Source organism: Syngnathus scovelli, chromosome 2 (assembly GCF_024217435.2).
Source record: "Syngnathus scovelli strain Florida chromosome 2, RoL_Ssco_1.2, whole genome shotgun sequence".
NCBI classification, from domain to species: domain Eukaryota; kingdom Metazoa; phylum Chordata; class Actinopteri; order Syngnathiformes; family Syngnathidae; genus Syngnathus; species Syngnathus scovelli.
The window spans coordinates 26,833,137-26,860,416 of record NC_090848.1 but is presented as its reverse complement, the minus strand read 5'-3'; the positions used below and the strand labels follow the sequence as shown (position 1 = coordinate 26,860,416).

The 27,280-nt window shown below is 39.5% G+C and overlaps 1 long non-coding RNA gene across 2 annotated transcripts; it reads left to right on the top strand.

Annotated features, from left to right (window-relative positions):
- Positions 1-1,383: 1,383 nt before the first annotated feature.
- LOC137840060 (uncharacterized) lies at positions 1,384-26,212 on the top strand. Of its 2 annotated transcripts, XR_011086456.1 has the most exons (7): positions 1,384-3,967; positions 4,033-22,418; positions 22,652-22,687; positions 23,994-24,044; positions 24,212-24,298; positions 24,633-24,714; positions 25,753-26,212. It is a non-coding gene; the product is annotated as an uncharacterized lncRNA (long non-coding RNA). The 2 variants fall into 2 exon arrangements; XR_011086455.1 differs by having other exon boundaries at positions 1,384-24,044.
- The last annotated feature ends 1,068 nt before the right edge of the window (positions 26,213-27,280 follow it).

The following is a 27,280-nucleotide window of genomic DNA, read 5'->3' as shown; positions in this document are numbered from 1 at the left end:
GTTTGATAATAACAATAAAAAAGAAAATTGATTATGATAAAATAAATAGGAAAAATAACTAGAGTAACAAATGATAAGAAGGAAGAATAAAAGGAAAATAAATTATTATAAAATAAATGGGAAAATTACGAGTTACAAATAATAAGCGTTAAAAATGATAAGCGGGAAGAATAAAAAGGAAAATAAATTATTATAAAAAAATGGGGAAATGACGAGAGTTAAAAATGATAAGCGGGAAGAATATAAAGGAAATTAAATTATTATAAAATAAATGGGAAAATGACAAAAGTTACAAATGATAAACGTTATAAATGAAAAGCGGGAAAAATATAAAGGAAATTAAATTATTATAAAATAAATGGGAAAATGACGAGTTACAAATCATAAGCGTTAAAAATATTAAGTATTGAATAAAAAGGAAAAAAAAAACATCACCCACAGTTGGAATCGAACTCACACGGGAAGCGGCTAGAGTTAATAAGTGCCCTCGTTACTAACTGAGCTAATCAGTCTCCTTTTGTGAAACGGTAGAATTTGCTTAATGTGATGAATGTTCATGTTGAATGCGCCATTAAGAATGAATGCGTAATTTTATACCACAAATGTAGTAATTATGCAAAAATGACAAATGTTTATAACGAAAAAAAACTGCAGCCAGTGTCGTGTGAGTTTGTGTAATGGTGAGACGCCCAATGTGACACATGTAAAATTCGAACCCACGCAGGGAAATGGCTCGTGTTGAAATTGCCATTAAGAATGAATGGGGATTTAAAAGTCACAAATTTGCTAATTACACAAAAACGGTAAATGTTATCAACAAAAAAAATGGTAGCAAGCATGACATGAATATTTGGAATGTGTGAAAGTTTGAACGGGGTGAATCGGTTGAAGCATGTAGGACTAGTTAGGTGCCAAAAAAGTGGGCGGAATAAGTTGAATAATAATAATAATAATAAAGTAGAATAACAATGTGTGAAGGCCTTCGCCTTCACACAATAATAATAATAATAATAATAAAGTAGAATAACAATGTGTGAAGGCCTTCGCCTTCACACAATAATAATAATAATAATAATAAAGTAGAATAACAATGTGTGAAGGCCTTCGCCTTCACACAATAATAATAATAATAATAATAATAATAAAGTAGAATAACAATGTGTGAAGGCCTTCGCCTTCACACAACTAGAATTTGCAATTCCTGAAGAAATTGCGTGTGAAGGTGAAGAGGTTGAATAAATACTTGGGGAATGTTGCAGAATGATGTTGAAAAGAGTTGAATCGGTTGAAAAATGTAGAAATTACAAGGGAAAAAGGAAATTTGGGAAAATTGGGTGTGAATTTCAAAATTGAAAATTTGGAATTTTGGGTAAGTGGAAAATGTTGAAATGGGTTTAATCGGGCAAAATATGCAAAAGTTAGCGCAAATGTAGGTATTTAGGGCACTTAATGTTGAAATATGGTCACTTCCGGTTTGATTTGGGTCACTTCCGGTTTGATTAGAGGCACTTCCGGTCTAGCTGAGGTCACTTCCGGTTTATTTGGGGTCACTTCCGGTTTAAAAAGGTCACTTCCGGTTTGATTTGGGGTCACTTCCGGTTTGATTTGGGGTCACTTCCGGTTTACCTGAGGTCACTTCCGGTTCATTTGGGGTCAATTCCGGTTTGATTTGGGGCACTTCCAGTTCATTCCGGGTTCATTGGGGCACTTTAGGGTCAATCCAAGATGGCCGCCACTCTGGAAGTGGGGGTCAAGGGTTGAATTGTGGAAGTGGGGGTGAAGGGGGTGAATATGGTAAGCATAAGGTGAACAAAGTGAATAAAGTTGGAATGGGTTGAATCGGTTGAAAAATGTAGAAATTAGAAGGGAAAAACTAAATTTTGGGAAAATTTGGTGTGAATTTCAAAATTGAAAATTTGGAAATTTTGCTAAGTGGGAAGGTGTGGAATAGGTAGGCAAAAGATGAACAGTTGAAAGTTGGAACGAGTTGAATCGGTGGAAAAATGTAGAAACTAGAAGTGAAAAACTAAATTTTGTGAAATTTTGCAAAATTTTGTGCAAATTTTAAACGTGAAAACGTGAAATTTTTGAATTTGGCAAGTTTGGGAATGTCCCCAATGTGATTTGAATGTGTTGAAATAAGTGAATTTCAAACTGGAACAACAAAAATGTGAAATGTTGAATCTGCCATTAAGAATGAATGGGGAAAAAAATGCCACAAAATCGTGAATTTTGTGAAAACGGAAAATTTTTCGAACAAAAAAAATGTAAGCAGCCGTGTCATGAATATTTGGAATAAGTGAAAAGTGGAACGGAGTGAATCGGTTGAAGTATGTGGAAGGAGTTAAGCGTCAAAAAAGTGAGCGGAATAAGTAGAATAATAATAATAACTAGAATTTGCAATTCCTGAAGAAATTGCGTGTGAAGGTGAAGAGGTTGAATAAATACTTGGGGAATGTTGCAGAATGATGAGAGTTGAATCGGTTAAAAAATGTAGAAATTACAAGGGAAAAAGGAAATTTGGGAAATTTGGGTGTGAATTTCAAAATTGAAAATTTGGAATTTTGGGTAAGTGGGAAGTTGTGGAATAGGTAGGAAAATGATGAACAGTTGAAAGGTAGAATGGGTTGAATAAGTTGAAAATGTAGAAATTAGAGTAGAAAAACAAAATTGTAGAGAATTTTTGGTAAGTGGGAAGTTGTGGAATAGGAAGGCAAAAGAGGAACAGTTGAAAGTTGGAACGAGTTGAATCGGTTAAAAAATGTAGAAGTTAGAGCAAATCTTGAATCCTAATAGAGAATGAATGGGAATTAAAAGAAAAAAAAATTGCACCAAAAGTTTCAGAAATTTGGAACAAAAGGAAAAAAACGGCTTCAGGAGGTTCACTTTTGGGGTTAAAATGTTGAAATGGGTTTAATCGGGCAAAATTTGCAAAAGTTAGCGCAAATGTAGGTATTTAGGGCACTTAATGTTGAAATATGGTCATTTCCGGTTTGATTTGGGTCACTTCCGGTTTGATTAGAGGCACTTCCGGTCTAGCTGAGGTCACTTCCGGTTTATTTGGGGTCACTTCCGGTTTAAAAAGGTCACTTCCGGTTGAAAAGGGTCACTTCCGGTTTGATTTGGGGTCACTTCCGGTTTGATTTGGGGTCACTTCCGGTTTACCTGAGGTCACTTCCGGTTCATTTGGGGTCAATTCCGGTTTGATTTGGGGCACTTCCAGTTCATTCCGGGTTCATTGGGGCACTTCAGGGTCAATCCAAGATGGCCGCCACTCTGGAAGTGGGGGTCAAGGGTTGAATTGTGGAAGCGGGGGTGAAGGGGGTGAATATGGTAAGCATAAGGTGAACAAAGTGAATAAAGTTGGAATGGGTTGAATCGGTTGAAAAATGTAGAAATTAGAAGGGAAAAACTAAATTTTGGGAAAATTTGGTGTGAATTTCAAAATTGAAAATTTGCAAATTTTGCTAAGTGGGAAGGTGTGGAATAGGTAGGCAAAAGATGAACAGTTGAAAGTTGGAACGAGTTGAATCGGTGGAAAAATGTAGAAACTAGAAGTGAAAAACTAAATTTTGTGAAATTTTGCAAAATTTTGTGCAAATTTTAAAAGTGAAAACGTGAAATTTTTGAATTTGGCAAGTTTGGGAATGTCCCCAATGTGATTTGAATGTGTTGAAATAAGTGAATTTCAAACTGGAACAACAAAAATGTGAAATGTTGAATCTGCCATTAAGAATGAATGGGGAAAAAAATGCCACAAAATCGTGAATTTTGTGAAAACGGAAAATTTTTCGAACAAAAAAAATGTAAGCAGCCGTGTCATGAATATTTGGAATAAGTGAAAAGTGGAACGGAGTGAATCGGTTGAAGTATGTGGAAGGAGTTAAGCGTCAAAAAAGTGAGCGGAATAAGTAGAATAATAATAATAATAATAATAATAAAGGACAGCAATAACAATAGTGTGAAGGTCTTCACCTTCACACTAATAACTAGAATTTGCAATTCCTGAAGAAATTGCGTGTGAAGGTGAAGAGGTTGAATAAATACTTGGGGAATGTTGCAGAATGATGTTGAAAAGAGTTGAATCGGTTGAAAAATGTAGAAATTACAAGGGAAAAAGGAAATTTGGGAAAATTCGGTGTGAATTTCAAAATTGAAAATTTGGAATTTTGGGTAAGTGGGAAGTTGTGGAATAGGTAGGAAAATGATGAACAGTTGAAAGGTGGAATGGGTTGAATAAGTTGAAAATGTAGAAATTAGAGTAGAAAAACAAAATTGTAGAGAATTTTTGGTAAGTGGGAAGTTGTGGAATAGGAAGGCAAAAGAGGAACAGTTGAAAGTTGGAACGAGTTGAATCGGTTAAAAAATGTAGAAGTTAGAGCAAATCTTGAATCCTAATAGAGAATGAATGGGAATTAAAAGAAAAAAAAATGCACCAAAAGTTTCTGAAATTTGGAACAAAAGGAAAAAAACGGCTTCAGGAGGTTCACTTTTGGGGTTAAAATGTTGAAATGGGTTTAATCGGGCAAAATTTGCAAAAGTTAGCGCAAATGTAGGTATTTAGGGCACTTAATGTTGAAATATGGTCACTTCCGGTTTGATTTGGGTCACTTCCGGTTTGATTAGAGGCACTTCCGGTCTAGCTGAGGTCACTTCCGGTTTATTTGGGGTCACTTCCGGTTTAAAAAGGTCACTTCCGGTTTGATTTGGGGTCACTTCCGGTTTGATTTGGGGTCACTTCCGGTTTACCTGAGGTCACTTCCGGTTCATTTGGGGTCAATTCCGGTTTGATTTGGGGCACTTCCAGTTCATTCCGCGTACATTGGGGCACTTCAGGGTCAATCCAAGATGGCCGCCACTCTGGAAGTGGGGGTCAAGGGTTGAATTGTGGAAGTGGGGGTGAAGGGGGTGAATATGGTAAGCATAAGGTGAACAAAGTGAATAAAGTTGGAATGGGTTGAATCGGTTGAAAAATATAGAAATTAGAAGGGAAAAACTAAATTTTTGGAAAATTTGGTGTGAATTTCAAAATTGAAAATTTGGAAATTTTGCTAAGTGGGAAGGTGTGGAATAGGTAGGCAAAAGATGAACAGTTGAAAGTTGGAACGAGCAGAATCGGTGGAAAAATGTAGAAATTAGAAGTGAAAAACTAAATCTAGTGAAATTTTGCAAAATTTTGTGCAAATTTTAAAAGTGAAAACGTGAAATTTTTGAATTTGGCAAGTTTGGGAATGTCCCCAATGTGATTTGAATGTGTTGAAATAAGTGAATTTCAAACTGGAACAACACAAATGTGAAATGTTGAATCTGCCATTAAGAATGAATGGGGAAGAATTTGCCGGAATTTTGTGAATTTTGCAAAAACGGAAAATTTTTTGAACGAAAAAAATGTAAGCACCCGTGTCATGAATATTTGGAATCAGTGAAAAGTGGAATGGAGTGAATCGGTTGAAGTATGTGGAAGTAGTTAACGGACAAAAAAGTGAGCGGAATAAGTAGAATAATAATAATAACTAGAATTTGCAATTCCTGAAGAAATTGCGTGTGAAGGTGAAGAGGTTGAATAAATACTTGGGGAATGCTGCAGAATGATGTTGAAAAGAGTTGAATCGGTTGAAAAATGTAGAAATTACAAGGGAAAAGGAAATTTGGGAAAATTGGGTGTGAATTTCAAAACTGAAAATTTGGAATTTTGGGTAAGTGGGAAGTTGTGGAATAGGTAGGAAAATGATGAACAGTTGAAAGGTGGAATGGGTTGAATAAGTTGAATGGGTTGAATAAGTTGAAAAAAGTAGAAATTAGAGTAGAAAACCAAAATTGAACAGATGAAAGTTGGAACGAGTTGAATCGGTTAAAAAATGTAGAAGTTAGAGCAAATCTTGAATCCTAATAAAGAATGAATGGGAATTAAAAGAAAAAAAAATTGCGCCAAAATCTTTTGAAATTTGGAACAAAAGGAAAAAACGGCTTCAGGAGGTTCACTTTTGGGGTTAAAATGTAGAAACGGGTTTAATCGGTCAAAATTTGCAAAAGTTAGCGCAAATGTAGGTATTTTGGGCACTTAATGTTGAAATATGGTCACTTCCGGTTTGATTTGGGTCACTTCCGGTCTATTTGAGTCACTTCCGGTTTGAATAGAGGCACTTCCGGTCTAGCTGAGGTCACTTCCGGTTTAAAAAGGTCACTTCCGGTTTAAAAAGGTCACTTCCGGTTTGATTTGGGGTCACTTCCGGTTTGATTTGGGTCACTTCCGGTTTATTTAGGTCACTTCTGGTTTGATTAGAGGCACTTCCGGTCTATTTAGGTCACTTCCGGTTTGATTAGAGGCACTTCCGGTCTAGCTGAGGTCACTTCCGGTTTATTTGGGGTCACTTCCGGTTTAAAAAGGTCACTTCCGGTTTGATTTGGGGTCACTTCCGGTTTGATTTGGGGTCACTTCCGGTTTACCAGAGGTCACTTCCGGTTCATTTGGGGTCAATTCCGGTTTGATTTGGGGCACTTCCAGTTCATTCCGGGTTCATTGGGGCACTTCAGGGTCAATCCAAGATGGCCGCCACTCTGGAAGTGGGGGTCAAGGGTTGAATTGTGGAAGTGGGGGTGAAGGGGGTGAATATGGTAAGCATAAGGTGAACAAAGTGAATAAAGTTGGAATGGGTTGAATCGGTTGAAAAATGTAGAAATTAGAAGGGAAAAACTAAATTTTGGGAAAATTTGGTGTGAATTTCAAAATTGAAAATTTGGAAATTTTGCTAAGTGGGAAGGTGTGGAATAGGTAGGCAAAAGATGAACAGTTGAAAGTTGGAACGAGTTGAATCGGTGGAAAAATGTAGAAACTAGAAGTGAAAAACTAAATTTTGTGAAATTTTGCAAAATTTTGTGCAAATTTTAAAAGTGAAAACGTGAAATTTTTGAATTTGGCAAGTTTGGGAATGTCCCCAATGTGATTTGAATGTGTTGAAATAAGTGAATTTCAAACTGGAACAACAAAAATGTGAAATGTTGAATCTGCCATTAAGAATGAATGGGGAAAAAAATGCCACAAAATCGTGAATTTTGTGAAAACGGAAAATTTTTCGAACAAAAAAAATGTAAGCAGCCGTGTCATGAATATTTGGAATAAGTGAAAAGTGGAACGGAGTGAATCGGTTGAAGTATGTGGAAGGAGTTAAGCGTCAAAAAAGTGAGCGGAATAAGTAGAATAATAATAATAATAATAACTAGAATTTGCAATTCCTGAAGAAATTGCATGTGAAGGTGAAGAGGTTGAATAAATACTTGGGGAATGTTGCAGAATGATGTTGAAAAGAGTTGAATCGGTTGAAAAATGTAGAAATTACAAGGGAAAAAGGAAATTTGGGAAAATTGGGTGTCAGTTACAAAATTGAAAATTTGGAATTTTGGGTAAGTGGGAAGTTGTGGAATAGGTAGGAAAATGATGAACAGTTGAAAGGTCGAATGGGTTGAATAAGTTGAAAAATGTAGAAATTAGATTAGAAAAACAAAATTGTAGAGAATTTTTGGTAAGTGGGTAATTGTGGAATAGGAAGGCAAAAGAAGAACAGTTCAAAGTTGGAACAAGTTGAATCGGTTAAAAAATGTAGAAGTTAGAGCAAATCTTGAATCCTAATAGAGAATGAATGGGAATTAAAAGAAAAAAAATTGCACCAAAATTTTTTGAAATTTGGAACAAAAGGAAAAAAACAGCTTTAGGAGGTTCACTTTTGGGGTTAAAATGTTGAAATGGGTTTAATCGGGCAAAATTTGCAAAAGTTAGCGCAAATGTAGGTATTTAGGGCACTTAATGTTGAAATATGGTCACTTCCGGTTTGATTTGGGTCACTTCCGGTCTATTTGGGTCACTTCCGGTTTGATTAGAGGCACTTCCGGTCTAGCTGAGGTCACTTCCGGTTTATTTGGGGTCACTTCCGGTTTAAAAAGGTCACTTCCGGTTTGATTTGGGGTCACTTCCGGTTTGATTTGGGGTCACTTCCGGTTTACCTGAGGTCACTTCCGGTTCATTTGGGGTCAATTCCGGTTTGATTTGGGGCACTTCCAGTTCATTCCGGGTTCATTGGGGCACTTCAGGGTCAATCCAAGATGGCCGCCACTCTGGAAGTGGGGGTCAAGGGTTGAATTGTGGAAGTGGGGGTGAAGGGGGTGAATATGGTAAGCATAAGGTGAACAAAGTGAATAAAGTTGGAATGGGTTGAATCGGTTGAAAAATGTAGAAATTAGAAGGGAAAAACTAAATTTTGGGAAAATTTGGTGTGAATTTCAAAATTGAAAATTTGGAAATTTTGCTAAGTGGGAAGGTGTGGAATAGGTAGGCAAAAGATGAACAGTTGAAAGTTGGAACGAGTTGAATCGGTGGAAAAATGTAGAAACTAGAAGTGAAAAACTAAATTTTGTGAAATTTTGCAAAATTTTGTGCAAATTTTAAAAGTGAAAACGTGAAATTTTTGAATTTGGCAAGTTTGGGAATGTCCCCAATGTGATTTGAATGTGTTGAAATAAGTGAATTTCAAACTGGAACAACAAAAATGTGAAATGTTGAATCTGCCATTAAGAATGAATGGGGAAAAAAATGCCACAAAATCGTGAATTTTGTGAAAACGGAAAATTTTTCGAACAAAAAAAATGTAAGCAGCCGTGTCATGAATATTTGGAATAAGTGAAAAGTGGAACGGAGTGAATCGGTTGAAGTATGTGGAAGGAGTTAAGCGTCAAAAAAGTGAGCGGAATAAGTAGAATAATAATAATAAAGGACAGCAATAACAATAGTGTGAAGGTCTTCACCTTCACACTAATAATAATAATAAAGGACAGCAATAACAATAGTGTGAAGGTCTTCACCTTCACACTAATAATAAAGGACAGCAATAACAATAGTGTGAAGGTCTTCACCTTCACACTAATAATAAAGGACAGCAATAACAATAGTGTGAAGGTCTTCACCTTCACACTAATAATAATAATAATAAAGGACAGCAATAACAATAGTGTGAAGGTCTTCACCTTCACACTAATAAAGGACAGCAATAACAATAGTGTGAAGGTCTTCACCTTCACACTAATAATAATAATAATAAAGGACAGCAATAACAATAGTGTGAAGGTCTTCACCTTCACACTAATAATAAAGGACAGCAATAACAATAGTGTGAAGGTCTTCACCTTCACACTAATAATAATAATAAAGGACAGCAATAACAATAGTGTGAAGGTCTTCACCTTCACACTAATAAAGGACAGCAATAACAATAGTGTGAAGGTCTTCACCTTCACACTAATAATAATAAAGGACAGCAATAACAATAGTGTGAAGGTCTTCACCTTCACACTAATAATAATAATAAAGGACAACAATAACAATAGTGTGAAGGTCTTCACCTTCACACTAATAATAAAGGACAGCAATAACAATAGTGTGAAGGTCTTCACCTTCACACTAATAATAAAGGACAGCAATAACAATAGTGTGAAGGTCTTCACCTTCACACTAATAATAATAATAAAGTAGAATAACAATGTGTGAAGGCCTTCGCCTTCACACAATAAAGTAGAATAACAATGTGTGAAGGCTTCGCCTTCACACAATAATAATAATAATAATAATAAAGTTGAATAACAATGTGTGAAGGCCTTCGCCTTCACACAATAATAATAATAATAATAATAATAATAAAGTAGAATAACAATGTGTGAAGGCCTTCGCCTTCACACAATAATAATAATAATAATAGGCGGCTCGGTGGCGCACTGGGTAGCACGTCCGCCTCACAGTTAGGAGGGTGTGGGTTCAATTCCACCTCCGGCCCTCCCTGTGTGGAGTTTGCATGTTCTCCCCGGGGCCGCGTGGGTTTTCTCCGGGCACTCCGGTTTCCTCCCACATTCCAAAAACATGCTTGGTAGGCCGATTGAAGACTCCAAATTGTCCCTAGGTGTGAGTGTGAGTGCGATTGGTTGTCTGTCTCTGTGTGCCCTGCGATTGGCTGGCAACCAGTTCAGGGTGTCCCCCGCCTACTGCCCGATGACGGCTGGGATAGGCTCCAGCACGCCCGCGACCCCCGTGGGGACTAAGCGGTTCAGAAAATGGATGGATGGATAATAATAATAATAATAATAATAAAGTAGAATAACAATGTGTGAAGGCCTTCGCCTTCACACAACTAGAATTGCAATTCCTGGAAAAATTGCGTGTGAAGGCGAAGACCTTCGCACTATTGTTTTATTGTTATTTATTTTTTATTGTTGTTTTGTTGTATTTTTTTATTGCACATTGAGTAGATTGTTTCAAGCTTTTATATCTTGTAATTTAGACAATTATGGCTCACAGGTAAAGAAATCCCTGAATGTAGTGTCCTAGAAAATCATATTAGGCCAATCAGAAAAGGTTGTTTTAAGCACTAATGTCAGGCTTTTCAACAGTATGTCCATTTCTATCACTCTGTGTAATGATTCTATATAAGATGAGTTTCACTTTCTGAGAAGACTGACAAAAACATTTCACTTTTATGCAGTTTTCTTTTTTTTTTTAGACTTAGACTTAGACTCAACTTTATTAATCCCTTGGGATTACTCCTTCAGGGAAATTCTGTGTCCAGTAGCAGTAAAATACAAAAATACACAAGAAAAACACAAGAGATCAAGACATACAGAAGATGCAGAAATACACACAGTGCAAGAGTTAGCAATGAAATGTAAAAGAGGCAAAAAGATAAACTAGGCAAGAAAATTGAGGGAGGTAAAAACACTACACAGTAGTTGCCATAATATTGCACATTGTATATTGACGTGTGTTAGAGATTTGCTCACTCCAACTTATTTTGCAAGAACCAAACAGGAGACAAGCAAGTTCTTTTAGACACCTGCAGGTGGAGAGTCCATTCGTCGCTGTCTGAACAGCGATTATCGAATGAAGTCTCACTCAGGCCTCGTGCAGGAGGATTTTTATTGAGAGAAACAGAGTGGGGGTTGAGAGTGGGGGTCAGAGTAGACAAATGGCCGAAGCCCCTGGCTGATCAAAGCACAGCAGGGGGCCCTTCACGATGTTGTGTGAACAAAACAACTTTGATTGCTTCCTCTGCAGCTAGTCAATCAGTTCAAAAGATCTTAGCACTTTGTTCTACTACTTTTGTTAAGACAGGACAGGCGAGTTTAATTATTACAGGTTACATTCCAACATAATCATAGGATCAAGATAACCTGGAAAACCCTAACATCTCCCTCCTGTTTTATCATATGATTATGACACCCCAAACAACAAAGACAAGTAAGAAAGAAAAACATATATATATGTATAATGAAGAAAGAAGAATAGGAAAAATAAAAACAACAAACAATGATAGCAACACTTTCCAGTGAAGATGAGGCATTACCTCAGACTTATTGTGTAAGCGAAAAACCTGCTGGCCAGATGTTATTAGCAGGAAAATTCTTACACGGCCCCGTTGCCACAGGCGACCAGAATGCTATCAATAACAAATAAAAAGAAAAACACAGAAACAGTACATCATTGTATCCATCACTTGTGAAGCATTTTCGATGGTCAAATCAACAAGTTTCCGTAATACATGCTCAACAGAACAGCATCTACGCAATCCACGTCTCATTATCATTATCACAACTGTCACGTCTAAGAAGTTGTATATGTGCCCGTGTTTTCGTCAGCTGATGATGTTCTAGTCTGTAGGTGAGGTCTGTCACACACACCGGCGCACACACTCGTGTCCAGTTGGCAGGCAGCATCGGACAACTCCTGTGACCACAAAACCATGATCCGTACTGAACAGGCACGTGCACTCATAGGATGCAGGTGAGGCAGTGCCTCTGAACTTCTGAATGAAGTAGGTCCCGTCCGATGGTGCAGCCATGTTGGTAGTAGAGCCCTTACACCTTGAAAACGGCTCTCCCATCCTGGCACACAGCGGTGATGTCCAAAGCTCCCATCCAGTTTCCTCCTGGAGAGCAGTCGTCGTTAATGCATTTGTGGGTCCTGCAACCTTGGGTGCACCATGTGTAGTCAGCAAGACTTGGAATGGTCCCTCCCGTCGTGGCTGGCCCAGTTCCTTCCTTTGATGACCTCGATGTAGACCCAGTCTCCTGGATTGATGGGGTTGTCGACCTGTGAGGAGGAAAGATCAAGCGGCAGTAAATTTGTCTTTGACACAGTTTGAGCGTCCTGATCATATAATCTGCCAAGGACTGCTCTTCATCTGTTGCTTGCAACTCTCGTAGTCAATTGTAGTGCCCATTTAATTGGCAAATAGGAATGTTTGCGGGAAGAGTTTGAACACTTCCTAATGATTCCCTTTAACCAAAAACTATTTATGACAGGGGCGTTCCCATTTATTGCCTCCTGGTTTAAAAGAGATTGTCTTACCCATGCCTTCTTTCTCCTCACACGCTTGCACCCACACAGGGTGTGAACACACACACACACACACACACGCACCCACGCAGACAAAGAGATTCTAATCCATCTCTCATGTTCCGGTTCAAGATGGCGGCGCGTGCACACGCAGCGGCCACTCTCTGTCCGGTTCGGTGTTTTGTGAGTGTTTACTGAGTGTTTGTCCGGCAGTTTTGTGTATGTTCGTTTCGTGTGATACGTCGTGCTACTAGTGCGGCGGGCATGTTCTGCTCAACATCGGCGGAAGTGGGTTTTATGGCGTTCTGGACTTTGGTGCGGAGAGATTAAGGGCGCTCGGACTGCTTCGCCATGGAGCGACGCCGGACTGGCTTGCTCTTCCTCCCCTGGTTGGACTGCGTCGTGAGCTCGGACTGCTCCGTCCTAGAGCATTGTTGGGATGCGTCGGTAGCGGGTCTGCGAAGCAGCGGAAGAGGGGCCAGCGCGGAGACGTCGGGCCAGGCTTGCGGCCAACCCAGCTCGCCAGCCGTGCCTTCCATTCTCCTGGCGTACGTTCGTTCGCGGGACGACAAGATGGGTTGCGTTCGCCTGATAGGATCCACGAACCGGACAGTGCGTGCCTGCTGTGTGCTCGTGTTCACAGTGGCCTGGTTGACTGTCATCTTTCCGGACTCTGCTGTGCATTGGGAGCGGCTAGCGTGCTATCACTCTTATTGTTCATCTTCTTGTTTTATTTTTCCTGTGTTGTTTACTTGTATGTGCGTTGTGAACTCTGTCTTGTCACCCTGGGATAGTGAGAAACGTAATTTCGATCTCTTTGTGTGTCTTGACATGCGGAGGAATTGACAATAAAGGGGACTTTGACTTTGACTTTGAAAATGTAGCTTCTCTTGATAGAATCTCCTATTGGTAACTGTATAGCAGACGTTTTAGCATATAATCCCATACTCTGCTCTCTCACTTCTACTTTTTCATGTCGGTGCAGTCGTAGGTGGCCCCTATTGCAGTCATTGTCTTGTTAACTGTCGCCTTGTGACTCCTATGCATGACTGTGTGAATGTCAAAAATTGAACGTACCTAACTTTCTGACCATCCAACCTCCACTGTGGTATAAAAAACCTTACTATTGTATTGAGTAGGTACATTGAGCAACCTAGCTTCCTCCTGACTGCCAAATGTCCTGTTCTAAAATTTATATAACTCGACCTCTACGTCTTAAGCTTGATGAGCCAAAATATAAGATCTTGCTCTTGTTTCCTACCGTTTTAGCCTATTTGTTTTATCCAAATCCGTTCAATCTCTGATTATAATCTGTAGCCCTACGTATTTTTCAAATTTTTATTTATTTATTTATCAAATCTCCTCAGTTCTGTCAAACTCAGTGCACAATGAACCTCCCTTCCACTTTGAACCAAGCTCCACCAAATTTGGGAACGCCGTAGCAAGGAGTGCGATTTGGTTGTCAGACACTCCAAGTCCATATCTTTTTGCCGCACTTCACCCTATCAAGTTGGTGTTCTTTTGTTGTTGCTTCAGAGCGACCCCATCCATCACTTTTGAATGAGTCCATTGTTCAAATGAGTCAATTTTCATCATTGTGAGTTCCTCCGCTTTTCACTGTCTTTTCTCGTCCCCGAGGATGTTGTATTTCCTCCGGAGTGTACTTGTCCTCCTCCAAGCACAACAGCAGTCTTTTCTTGTCCTTCGCCAAAGGTCAAAGGTGCTTCAGAGCCAGGCACCATTTTGTGGTTGTTCACGGCTGCAGGCGAAGTCTTGGATTGGGTTTCAGGGACTCTGACACTGAGAATGACAAGCTGGGACATAAAAACTTGTAAGACTATTTCCAAATGTAGCTGCTTCCATCAATTTGCTGGTAACATTTATTTACCAAACTTCAAATTCTCCTAATAACAGCGGTCTCGTTTTTATATCGTAAATCCTGCAACTCATCCTATTTTTGAGCTACATTTTATCTATAGTTCCAATTTAATCAGACAGTATGTTGTCTTCTGTATCATTATTGAAGATCAACTCATCGAGGTCTGCTTTCCACATCAAGCCCTGATCTGTATGTCTTGACCTCTCACATGTTATTGTCATGCTTGCTCAAAAATGTGATTTAGAGTATGGTGCTGTGAATTCTCAATCTCCCCAATGAAATTGGATCCCACCTCGTAGTTCTTATCGTTCTCATGTTCCTGTTAGCCTGCAATTGTCCAAAAAATGTTTTCTTTTAACTGTCTTTCTTTTGAACCTCCAAATCTCTCGTGTTGCTAACCCATCTACACCAGAGCAAAAAAGTTACCACAATATAACACCAAATGTATTCGAAAATTCATTGTCATAAAGTGTTGTATTATTACTATCTTCCACTATCTGTCCTACTTACTCCCCCCCTTTTGAGGCTTGGCAACGCCCATGCCTCACACCTTGACAAACGTTTTGGGAGAATGCGTTCTTTACTACATACGATTCCATCATCATTTAATTTGACTTTCTTTCCAAAACGCTTCTCAATTTCTCAGTTCACACATCTTCTACATGTGTTACTGGTTCTCCAGTTTTTTTTTCTAGTTAATTATCAATCCAAAAGCTACGTGTTTCTTTCTAACATTTAACCTGCTCAAAATCACTCTTTCATCAAAGTCGCTCTACTAATTCTCTATAGTAGTCGCCAACGACTTCAACCATTCAACCTGTAATTTCTTTTCATTCAGGCTATCATTCATCAATGTTCATTTGCATCTCACACGCAGTCTCCAAAAAGGAGTCTTTCTATCACATTGGTCCCAATTCATCCAAGCTCACCACAACATTCATATATCATTTTCAACTCAGGTTTCCTGGTAGAACAATCCACCAATTCAAAAAAAACTTAACTACAACAAACAATTGGCAAATTAATCTGAATTTTTTTCTTTGTTTAAATTTGAAGAACTCAATCTCTCAGATTTAGCTTGCATTTAGAATTTTGTATAATCTTATAACACAACCAATCAATTATTCCTATTAAATGTAGCATTGCAAAATCTTAAATTCACAATTTAGCTTCTTCCAATTCCTGAAAGCATGTTCTGTCATTTTTTTTCTTCGAATTTCTCATGTGGGCTTGACACTTAACATGCACTAGTGTGGATTAGTTTCTGCTTGCAAACAGATTTCTCTCTTTTTCCTCTCATTTTTATCTTTCAAAATCATTTCTGTTCTGCGGTGCAAATTGGATAGACCACAGTCTAGCAAAAATTTTTTTTATACTAAAACTTTAGCCAATGTTCATCATTTTAACATATACGCACACACATGCACAGCTCTCACATGCAAAAGGTAGTTTCCAGCACCAATGATTCGTCACAGGCTGGCCATTTCCTGTGGTCGATCATGAGCTGGTCCCTCCCATGCACACGAGGACAGCACATTCTAATTTTATTTATTTATCTTCTAGAAGCAAGTTGCATTCCTTTACCACTTGATTTGCATATTTTAACTTCAGTGTAACACAATTTGAGCTCTAGTCATTTGTAATTTGGGCATACAAACAGCATTGTCATACTTCTTGGATGGACAGGACTTCTAATAATCTAAAAAAAAAAATCTAATAATCTGACAATGACATGTTTTGCTGTCATATGGGCATCTATTCTTTCTTTCTCTGTATGAGCATAAGCGGTCAAAGAGGAGGAAGCTTGTCATGCTAAAAATATGGCTTTTCCTCTGCTCCTTCCACCACCCTTTGATTGATATTGTTTTGCAAAACGACACTCTCGTGCGAAGTGTCTTCGTCTCCCACAGTTCCAACAGTTGTCAGAATCTCGTGGGGGTTTTGAATTATATGGCGGCCTGCGACCTTGTTGGCCTCTACCTCTTCCTCCGCCTTGCTGGGACCCTTGGAAGAAGACTGTTGTATCTTCATCTAGTTCATCATCATCATTATCTAGATGAAATACATCAGAACTTTTGCCTTTTTTGATCACTTTTTCAGCATGTCTGGCCCATTGCATAGTTGTTGTCACACTTGCAACATCCACTTCCACCAAATGTTTCCTCACCCAGTTGCCTATTTCAGGGCGGAAATTAGTGAGGAGCGCATTTTTAAGCTGTTGTTGATAAGCACTCTCAGCTGTATCATTGAATGGGATGCCACTATGCACCCTGAATTCTTTTTCAAATCTCAATTGAATGGCGGCCTCATCACTTTTCAACTTTCTATCTTTTGTCTTTTGGATTTGTTCTCTTCTTTCTTGTGAAGCTTTCAACCACATTTTAGCACAATCCAATTCACTCTCTTTTCTTTTCTTTTTCAGTCCTATCTTCCTAGCCACACTGTCCTCCAAAACTTCAACCACTATCTTCCACACTTCAACTTTCAACTTCCCTTCTACACCATACTTTTTCTTCCACTTTGGCATGTATTGCATACAATTAAGAAATCTACTCGCCATGTACTTCTCATCTCCGTCAAGAGGTAGAGATTTACCGTTTTTATTTCCCATCTTAATTCTAGTAGTTTTAGGTTTTACAATCTCTGTCTCAAAAATATCATTATTATTATTACTATTATTACTTATTTATTTCTTTGAGGATCCTCAATGCAGGTTTAAATTGACCTTTCAACAAATTACTAGCCTGTATTATTGCCGTGGATCAACGCTAGAACTGCTTTTTAGTCAATTTATCCTACCAGTCACACACTCAATCACACTAACTCCAGCGCTTTTTTTTTTTAGGCCTCATGGCTCGGACAAACCAAAGCCGTATCTCATAGCTCGGACAAACCAAAGCCGAATCTCATAGCTCGGACAAACCAAAGCCGAATCTCATAGCTCGGACAAACCAAAGCCGAATCTCATAGCTCGGACAAACCAAAGCCGAATCTCATAGCTCGGACAAACCAAAGCCGTATCTCATAGCTCGGACAAACCAAAGCCGTATCTTTAGCGCTTTAACTTACTTGTCCCCTGGTTCGTTGCACCGCCGGATCCCGTCAATCCACCTCTGTCAGACGAAGGCAGACCTAAGATGCTGGCCCAGCGAAGAATTCTCTTCCCAGGACTTTCTTTTCCAGGTCCTCCTAATGGACGCTGGCTTGTCGACAATGCAGCACGTCCTCCTTCGCCGGTCAGATGGTGGGTATGAGGATCCCGGGTTTCGGCACCAAAATGTTAGAGATTTGCTCACTCCAACTTATTTTGCAAGAACCAAACAGGAGACAAGCAAGTTCTTTTAGACACCTGCAGGTGGAGAGTCCATTCGTCGCTGTCTGAACAGCGATTATCGAATGAAGTCTCACTCAGGCCTCGTGCAGGAGGATTTTTATTGAGAGAAACAGAGTGGGGGTTGAGAGTGGGGGTCAGAGTAGACAAATGGCCGAAGCCCCTGGCTGATCAAAGCACAGCAGGGGGCCCTTCACGATGTTGTGTGAACAAAACAACTTTGATTGCTTCCTCTGCAGCTAGTCAATCAGTTCAAAAGATCTTAGCACTTTGTTCTACTACTTTTGTTAAGACAGGACAGGCGAGTTTAATTATTACAGGTTACATTTCAACATAATCATAGGATCAAGATAACCTGGAAAACCCTAACAACGTGAAGAATGTGTACAGTTATTACAAGCATTTCCATGTCCCTGTTCATGTCCATGTTCATGTCCATGTCACCTCCTCCCCCCCAGTGAGGAGTTGAATAGCTTGATGGCTTGGGGGACAAAGGAGTTCTTCAGTCTGCTTGTCCTACAATTGGGGAGGAGCAGTCTCCCACTGATCCGGCTCCTCTGATTAGTGATGACAGTGTGCAGAGGGTGACTGACATTGTCTATAATGTCCAACAGTTTTTTCAGTGTCCTTGCCTCTGCCACCGTCTCCAATGAGTCCAGCTTCTTGCCGATCAGAGAGCCGGCTCGCCTGACCAGTTTGTCCAGTCTGGAGGTGTCCTTCTTGGATGTGCTGCTGCCCCAGCACACCACGGTGTAAAACAGGACACTGGCAACCACAGACTGGTAGAACATCTCCAAGAGTTTGTTGCAGATGTTAAAAGAACGTAGTCTCCTCAGGAAGTACCTATAGTTTTAGCATCTTTGTTTTTAAGCTAGACTTTAAATTAAGGCCTGATTTTCTTTTCTTTTAGTAATTTCTAATAGGAAAGGAAATGCTAATTTGGTTCTTCTCTCCTTTCTCTAAATGATTTAGAGAAGCTTGACAGGGTTAGATGAGAGAAGTGAAGATAGTGAAGACGAATATATTCCAGAAACCTGTGGAGAAAGCTCAGACAGTGAAGCCAGCATGGAATTGTCTATGGAAAAAGGTCTGAAAACAGTGTCATTCAGTCGAAACAGAAGCAAGTTTCGGAGGCAAGGCAAGGGTGAGTCCAGTCAGAGTACAAGCTTTGAAAGTCATGATTCCAGATCCACTACATGTATAGATGAAAGGGCACCCCTGGAGGAAGCATCTGTTTATGTTGTTCCTGTTTTGAAGAAGGAAGATGGATCCAGAAGATATAACATGAAGCACCACTGTGTGTATTGTGGTTTACTTGTTCAAAAAATGTCAAGACATCTGCTGCGCAAACACATGGACAAAGTAGAGGTTGCAAAAGCTTATAGTTTTCCAAAAAAATCTAAACAAAGACGACAGCAGTTGGATTATATACGAAATAAGGGAAACTTTGAGCACAACAATGAAGCTTTGGAAAGTAACCAAGGCAAGCTCATTGCATGGGAACAACCAAAGAAGAAAACAGAAGTAGAAACATTCAAACATTGCTTTGGGCTGTTAAAAAAAAAAAAAAAAGACCATGTAGCGACATTTCCAGACCTGCAAATTCAAGCCTCAAGATCAGTCTTCCAAAAAGGGGAAAACAAGAGTTCAAGCATTGTGTGCATTTGCTGAACCAGTTCCACCAGAGTTCAGTGAATCGTACTGGAAGTTTCTAAGTGAGATACATCAAGATGAGATTACAGTTGCATGTAAGAGTGATCATTACATACTGGAGTTTGGATACAGATTGTTCTACAAGAATGAGAAGGTAGTTAGCCAGCTCCCGTACATCTGTCAAAAGCTAAGAGAGATTGACAGACTGCTACTTAGCTGCTCCTGTGAAGAGTCTTAAAGATCTCATAAAGCCTGAAAAGTATGTTGAACTTGTCGCTGCTGCAAAACGTCTAGATGGGTTCAATGAAGAAAGTGGTAAATTTTAACGACCATCTCTTGCTAGAAAAATTGGTCATAACATGCATTTTTTAGCTATGTTTATTAAGACCGAAGGACTGAAGATGAAGGATAAGGAAACTGTCCAAAATGCAGAGGAGTTTGCACAACTAGTATATCAAGAAAGTTGGAAATATGACATTGCAAGCCAAGCTTTAACTCAGATTGAACAGAAAAAGTGGAATGCACCTCTACTATTACTTTTTACACAGGATGTCCAGATTCTTCACAACCATTTGTCAGTGAAACAGGAGGAATGTTTTCATGCCTTGAAAAAAGAGGCCTCACAGTCCAGCTGGAAGGATCTTGGCAACGTGACTCTGGCACAAGTAATCCTTTTCAACCGCCGGCGACCAGGGGAGGTTTCCAGGATGCATTTGTCAGTTTACTTATCAAAGGACACATCAGAAACACATGAGGATGTTAACCTGGCCCTCACAGCACTTGAACAAAACCTTTGCAAGTATTTTGTCCGGATAACTATAGTGGGAAAGAGAGGAAGAAAAGTTCCTGTTCTACTGAGTCCGTCGATGAAGGAATCCCTCGATGTGCTTACTGAAAAGCGGGAAGAATGTGGAGTTTTGAAAGAAAATCAATACCTGTTTGCATTGCCGAATTCTGTCCATTACCTCAGGGGTTCGGATTGTATAAGGCAGTTTGTGAGTGAATGCAGTGGCCTCAAAAACCCTACGGCACTCACCTCAAAAAGCTCAGGAAGCACATTGCTACAATGTCAACTGTTTTGAACCTCAAGACCACAGAACTTGACCAGTTGGCAGATTTTCTTGGGCATAACAATGCAGTTCACAGAAAGTACTATCGCCTTCTAGCGGGTATCACGCAGTTAGCAAAAATCAGCAAAGTTCTCCTTGCAAATCCACCTTGATGTCAACGGTATTAACATTTAACACTTTAATTCAAGGAAAATTGAAGCTACTAACCTTCGTATTTAAGAATAGATTTATGAAATTGTGACATTTACCGTATTTGCCGGTGTACAGGTCGACTCGGTGTATAAGTCGACCCCCTAAAATTCGACGGAAATTTACGATTTTATGATATATCCTTTGTATAAGTCGAGCTCAATTGTTGCATTATATTAAACTTCAAAATTCAATATGCGAAATTTATTGACGAAATGTGTTCAAATTCCGGGAGGCCGTGCGCATGCGGCTGTTTATAAGCACCGCGGAGGAGATCGCTGAGCCTCATTCGACTTCCAGCGGCCGGCGAGCTCGCGCACGCCGCCCGGCACCAACGGGAGGCCGGAAATAGCTCCAAGCCGAGCGGATCGGCACTTTGTAAGCACCGCGGAGGAGATCGCGGAGCCTCATTCGACTTCCAGCGGCCGGCGAGCTCGCGCACCCGCCCGGCACATCCGGGAGGCCGTGCGCACGCGCCAAGTGGCCGAAAATAGCCCCCGCCGAGCGGATCGGCTGTTTATAAGCACCGCGGAGGAGATCGCGGAGTCTCATTCGACTTCCAGCGGCCGGCGAGCTCGCGCACCCGCCCGGCACATCCGGGAGGCCGTGCGCACGCGCCAAGTGGCCGAAAATAGCCCCCGCCGAGCGGATCGGCTGTTTATAAGCACCGCGGAGGAGATCGCTGAGCCTCATTCGACTTCCAGCGGGCCGCCCACTCGCTCACGGCGCCCGGCACATCCGGGAGGCCGTGCGCACGCGCCGAGTGGCCGAAAATAGCCCCCGCCGAGCGGATCGGCTGTTTATAAGCACCGCGGAGGAGATCGCTGAGCCTCATTCGACTTCCAGCGGGCCGCGCACTCGCGCACGCCGCCCGGCACATCCGGGAGGCCGTGCGCACGCGCCGAGTGGCCGAAAATAGCCCCCGCCGAGCGGATCGGCTGTTTATAAGCACCGCGGAGGAGATCGCTGAGCCTCATTCGACTTCCAGCCGGCCGCGCACTCGCGCACGCCGCCCGGTTCAAATTTTCTAAGTGCAACGCACAATGAGATGCATGAGAAACGGCCTTGGTTACCATCACATTTGAATACGAAGTTAAATTTTATGACTCGGTGTATACACGCAGCGGCCACTCTCTGTCCCGTTCGGTGTTTTGTGAGTGTTTACTGAGTGTTTGTCTGGCAGTTTTGTGTGTATTCGTCTCGTGTGATACGTCGTGCTACTAGTGCGGCGGGCATGTTCTGCTCAACATCGGCGGAAGTGGGTTTTATGGCGTTCTGGACTTTGGTGTGGAGAGATTTGCTGCTGGTGTTAGCGCTCGGACTGGTTCGTCATGGAGCGACGCCGGACTGGCCTGCTCTTCCTCCCCCGGTTGGACTGCGTCCTGAGCTCGGACTGCTCCGTCCTGGAGCATTGTTGGGATGCGTCGGCAGCGGGTCTGCGAGGCAGCGGAAGAGGGGCCAGCGCGGAGACGTCGGGCCAGGCTTGCGGCCAACCCAGCTCGCCCATCCGTGCCTTCCATTCTCCTGGCGTACGTTCGTTCGCGGGACGACAAGATGGGTTGCGTTCGCCTGATAGGATCCACGAACCGGACAGTGCGTGCCTGCTGTGTGCTCGTTTTCACAGTGGCCTGGTTGACTGTCATCTTACCGGACTCTGCTGTGCATCGGGAGCGGCTAGCGTGCTATCACGCTTATTGTTCATTGATGTTGACTTCTTATGTTATTTTTCCTGTGTTGTTTACTTGTATGTGCGTTGTGAACTCTGTCTTGTCACCCTGGGATAGTGAGAAACGTAATTTCGATCTCTTTGTGTGTCTTGACATGCGGAGGAATTGACAATAAAGGAGACTTTGACTTTGACTTTGACTTTGAAAGTCGAGGTCGATTTTGGATCGAAAAAGGTCGACCAATACACCGGCAAATACGGTATGTAGGAGAGTATGTTTTATTAAGGATGAACAAACAGTATATTAGTTGAAAATAGTATTGTTTAAGCTTTACATAAAATGTTTTGCTTTAAATGATTTGGTTTGAGGCAAAAAAAAAAAAAAAAGATGCTTTTTCAGTACTTTTTATGGTTTCCTACGTTAGGTGGTTCTTGAGTGTTTTATTTATTCTATTAAACAAATCTCTTCAAATTTATCTCATTACCATTTTAGAGACATTTGACACGGATGGGACTTCGGAAGAGAAAGGTATGAATTTATTTATTTTTCTCAATGGGAATTATCTCAGTAGTTTTAAACACACTAGATGACTACATGTTAATGTTGTTTTAATTAAAATCTCATTAAATTGAAAACGTCCAAAATAGGAGTGATGTGGAGAAATTTCAAGCCATAACTTTATTTAAGCTTCATCATTTATTTTTTATTTTTTTTTAACAAAGATTAAGTTTTGTATCTACATTCAAAACTTTCAGATAAATTCAAATGTATTGATAGAATGTATTGAAAAAGTTCAATATTTTTGGTTATGGAACCGTTAACTAGCTGCTGCTATTAATTAGTTATTGGGAAATTTGGCACTTGTTTGTTGTTCTCTGTTGTATACATTTTACACTTTGAGGCTGTCATTGAGAGGGTTTATCCTTTTGTTTTTGTCGCAAGCACTGAAAACTTTTAGTCCTTGCCTACCTGCTGAATAGGCTTCACTCCGATCTGTAGTAAATAAATGATACTTAAGCTGTTCATTTTTAAATTAACCAATCATTTTTAAGTTGAAATCCAGCTTATAGTTGCACACTTCATATTTTCCAAACTGTGTGAATTGATCAAAATCAAACTACTGGTAATTATTAGCAAAACCTTACCTTTAGAATGGGGAACATATTCTCATGTATAGTTGGTAAACTGTTGTTTTGGCCCGAATACTGGTGTATAGTTGTATTATAAAAGGAATTACTTTTTTACCAGTTAAGGTTGAAAACCTTAACCCCCTTGATTACTTCTTTGTAAGCCCCATATTAAGAAGAGCATATTAAAATCAGCATTAAATAGAATTACCTGTTTACTTTGAGTTAACAAAATAGTGGCCTGCTGTGAAAAAATTCTTAATTTATGGCCTCTTACTATTAGAATTTGGTCAGTCACAATAAGTCATTAATTAAATAATTGAGTAAGGAAGAGTTTAAAGTCCACAAATATGTAGCCTACTAATTGACAGCTAAGGGTTAGTTTGTGTTCCATAAAATAAAATGTTACTGAAAACATTTATAGGAAACACAATTTCTTAGTAATACTGCCAGCGAACATTTTTTTTTTTTATATCATAATGTCTTATTCAGCTGTGTAACAAGTGGCTCATTCACACAAGTTTATTTGCCATGTACATTATGACGAGCACTTATATCTCTGGTAAACCAATATTACTTCTGATTTCTTGTCAATTAAGATGACCTAAAATATGGATCCAAGCAATAGTTAATTTTACAATTTTGTTTTCTTTTTATCATAATTTTAATTCTGACTTTTGAAAACAATTCTTCTTTCATATACATAGATGACATGACTGAGGGGGCAGAGGATGGCATCATATTATCCCCACAAGAAGGTAAAATGTTCACACAATAAAGAAATCAGTTAAACAAAAAAGGCCACTTTTCTTTGTGTTACACATTTTACAACCTGACTTCTATATACATGAAATGTTAAAGAATTGTCACTGTAGATCACTGAAAGTTTAAACCGCTTTTTCTGTTCCTAAAATCAATATTTCAGAAGATTAGATGCCAGAAGCTTCTGAGGAGACACCTTGTACTCCCACATCCAGTCGTTCAACTCAGAAAAAAATGGCCAAAAAGAAAGGTGAGTTTGTAAAACTGCAGTTTAAGGTCAGTACTCATTTTCAATATTGATTTTATATTTTTTTTTTTAATTTCACCACTTTTAAATATTACAAGTTTATTACATTTATATCTGCTACTGTCTCGTATTTACTAAAATGCAAATTTGGTTCCAACAAGATTGGTTCTACAGGACATTATTGTAATAAATAACTCCTTATGAGCACAAGTGTAGATAGTTTTTTTTTTTTCTCTTTAGTTTGCTGTTAGAAACTGTACCCTTGATCAGTGTTTTTGTTGTCCTAATAAGATAAGTTTAACATGTTTTTTTCTGCACTTAAAAATCATCATTTCAGATGGTGCCAGAAGTCATAGAAGTGACCTCTTGTACCTCCACATCTCGTGGCCCAAGTAATGAAAAGTCTGCCAAAAAGAGAGGTGAGTTTGGAGTATTCCTTTTCAATATATAACTTTATCATGGTTGCTTTTAAATTGTCCAATTGTTACTACTGTATCAGTATCTAATTATCCTCACATATGCTGCTTACTAAGATTTAGATGACCCAAGCAAGATATATTAAACACCACTTGACTTTTTTTCTCAGTCTAAACTTTTGAATTTTGTGATAAAATGAAAATTAACCCATCCTTTCTCATGTAAGGTACAGGTCATTGCTAACCTTGATTATAGTATGTGAGATGTTTGTTTACATCTATTTTTAAATAGGGGTAATGTACATGACACATCTACCTCAAAAGAGAGAAAAAAAATGCACTAGATTAACCTATTAGTGAATATGCAAATTCACACATTGACACACCAAGGCAGATACCATTTTTATACAGCTTGCATTTGTTTGTTTGTTTACACACTATATATTTCCAAATTTATTTATATAATCTTTGTTTGTCTATGTGTAGCACATTATCAAAGCAAATTCCCCATACATGTAAAACACTGTCTGAAAAAAGTTTTTTTCTGATTTTTATTTTTTATTTTCCCTGATTTTGCACAACTTGTATCTGTTCTTAATGGTTTTGTCAGAGAAATGGTGCATCCCAATGTGCTGCTATGGCGGAGTTTGACTGCCTGTGCAACCTCTGTTGGGGCCAGCAATTGCTTCATCTACCAGCAGTGACACTCTGGTCAAATGCAAAACTGCTTAAAAGTAGTCAAGAAAATGAGAGACCTCTGTCCCCCAACTCCAAAACTGGGGCCATTCTAATATTGCCCTTTTGGGCATCTATTTTTAATTTTGTTAATATAAAAACAGCTGACACTGAAAACCACCTAGCAACTTAAATGACCGGATTAATATCCCAGATAATAACGGATTTACTTATGTCTATTGTAAATTTTTAAAATATCTCATTTAAATTATTTTGTCGGACTATTGTACATAAAGTGAATGTATTCTTCATGCAGTCTTGTTCTAATTAAGTTGTAAACTTAAAGTGCTCTTCTTATGCCCTTAGGTACAGAAAAAGTTGTGAAAAGAAGCTGGACCCCAGAGGAATGTGCTGCAGTAAATAAACATTTAAGGAAGTACTATATATTGACAAATCAGGTTCCTGGTAAGTTTGACTGCGAGAGATGCTTTGCTGCAGAACCACAAGCACTGAGTAACAGAGACTGGAAAGCTGTTAAGTACTTTGTCAAAAATAGAATAACCACCATGAGGAGAAAATATGAGTGAAAGAGCTTCCCTTAACAGAGGTAGAAACACATGGCTGGTCCTGTTTCACCATTTGTTCACTATTTGTTTGTAATTTTTTTATGCTCCACTTCTCCTGTTCATAAATGTTAGATGTGGACAAATTTCAAACAAAGTATATTTCTATTCACTGATAAATGTTCTGAGAAAGAAACATGGATAAATGTTTAAATTGCACGATCATTGTTAAAATGTTGAAATAAAATGTGTAGCCCAAATAAGTTCCTTTATTCATTGGCTACATTTGTAATGTGACCATTTAAAATTTTGACTCAAGACATGAATTATTACTTGTAAATCCTGTGTACTTTATTGTTAGCTAAAATGCAGAATTCAAATATTATTTTAAAATGTACCAATATGACTGAACAAATTGAAGAATTTTAAGACTGTGACCAAGGAAAATGGACCAGAATCTGAATAAAGACTTTAGGCTTTTTTATTTCTCATTTTTGAAAATTTATCTTTCATGTAACCAGGGCAACAGGTTGACCATCACTTAGGTCACATGACTTACCGTTCACATGAATCACTTACCCTTGATGTCTATTGTATGTAAATGAGGTAGGGGTCATAAAATTTTATGGCATTTTATGGCGCCATAAATCGGCACCATTTTGGATTGGGGGGGGGCATATGCGCCAGTCTAGCGGGCGCCAAGATAGCGCCAGTCGAGACGGCGCCATCTTTGGCTGTCGCCATTTTTGGATGGGGACATGTATGGGCATGTATAGGGCCTGCATTTTTGTGAAACAAACCAAAGAAGTGATACACCTGAGCTAGATTTGCTATCAACCAGTGCGTCAAGGGGGGAGGTTTGTTTAAAAAAGAGAGGTCAAGGGGGGAGTTTGTTGAAAAAAAAAAGGCATCTGAAGGAGACAGTCAAGGTGTTGCTGCATCTAATTTGACATACAATAGCTTGTGGGGCCACCGCTAGTTGAGTCAGGAGAATCAACATTATTGACTCCAAGCTGTCTGCGTGTAACTTTGTTGAAAAAGACATCTGAAGGAGAAAGTTTAACATACAATAGTTTGAACTGAGGTCGAGTCATTAAAATGACGTCATAAATCATTAGCGGTAACAGAGTGTTCTAGCGGCACGTGACCCCATAGGCGTGGTCTTTTTTCCGCCGAATTTGAAGTTAGTTTGGGACGGATGACCAGCGCTCATTTTGAGAAGACAAGCCAGCGCTCTGATCAGCGGAGTCGGAGTGCGTCGAAAATTGTTTCGAGATGGTTAAAGGTAAGTCATGTTACTATTTTGTCGGCACAATAATAATAAATAATAA